Source organism: Pteropus vampyrus, unplaced genomic scaffold (assembly GCF_000151845.1).
Source record: "Pteropus vampyrus isolate Shadow unplaced genomic scaffold, Pvam_2.0 Scaffold67, whole genome shotgun sequence".
Lineage (NCBI taxonomy): Eukaryota > Metazoa > Chordata > Mammalia > Chiroptera > Pteropodidae > Pteropus > Pteropus vampyrus.
The window spans coordinates 7,856,286-7,857,495 of NW_011888848.1; positions in this window are offsets into that span (position 1 = coordinate 7,856,286).

Sequence of the window (1,210 nt, forward strand, 5' to 3'; positions counted from 1 at the left end):
GTTTACTTGAGCAAAAATTGATTTGAATTGGGCAGAACCAAACCAAAAGTGGTTAGGAGCACTCCACTGAGGAAAGAATTTTATAGAGAAGTGGCAGAAGAAAACCAAAGGGATTATTGATTGGCTACAGCTTAAAACCTAGTTGGCTGTTAGTGATGGGTTGTCAGTTTCCTGACCTTGAGGCATCTACAAGCTTAGCATTTGGTTTGCTTTTGTAGACTGTCATGACATTAGAGCCACCTCAGTCTAATGGCCTCCTTGTTTAATTAATTTAACACAGGCTTAAACCCAAGTTTGACTCCAGAGCCCATGACTTTTCTATAATGCCAAGTAATTCCCAAATGACTATGTAGACAGACAGTTCTGGAATAGCACAGCTGGAACTCAGACACTACTCAAGGAGTTTATTGTCCTAGTGGAGCTGGCAAGGGTGTGATGGATTATAACAGAGCTCAATTTGATAGCTTTGAAGCCACAGGCATTGATCTCTTTGGGCCTTAGTTTCCTCGTCTATACAGTGGGGATAATAATAGGCCTACTGCCATTTGGTAGGTATAGATTAAATTGTAGAGAAAATTGGAGTTGAATTCTTATTTCAGAGTTTCATGGTAGCAAGCATTCAGTACATGTTAGCTCTTATTCTATTCTGTAATAGGTGGAGACTCCCATAGAGTTTTATGTAAGAATGCCTATCCCAGGCCATTAAATGTGCATATTGGAGTAGGAAATATATTATTTTTATTTCTTTGTATAACTTCCTTTTTAAATTGCTGTTTTCTTATGGTTTGATATTCTGGGTACAATTTTCACAAGCTATAAACTGAGACAGAAAAAAATGTAACTCTTATAAATTGACTTTAAATTTAAATTTTTCTATAAATGAACTTATTTTCTTCTCAAGCCTTAATTTTCCCCTGATGGCCAAAAACCTAATTCACTCACTTGGGGGTCAAGTTCAGGCAAATTTATTGATGTCTTAGTCAAATCAGGGTCTTAGAAAATCTTAATCCTTCAGAGTTTTATCCTTCTTCCTGTCTTTCTCTGTGGCCCAGGCCCCTTGACCCCTGAAATTTTTTTATCTCAAAGTGACAGTGTCTGCCATGCATTTGTGAAAATCTAGCTGACAAGCTTAAATGCTAAGCCTTGAATATTTTTCTTCCTTTAGATTTCTGGGCCTGAAAAGTCTATCCCATGGACAGGGTACATAGAA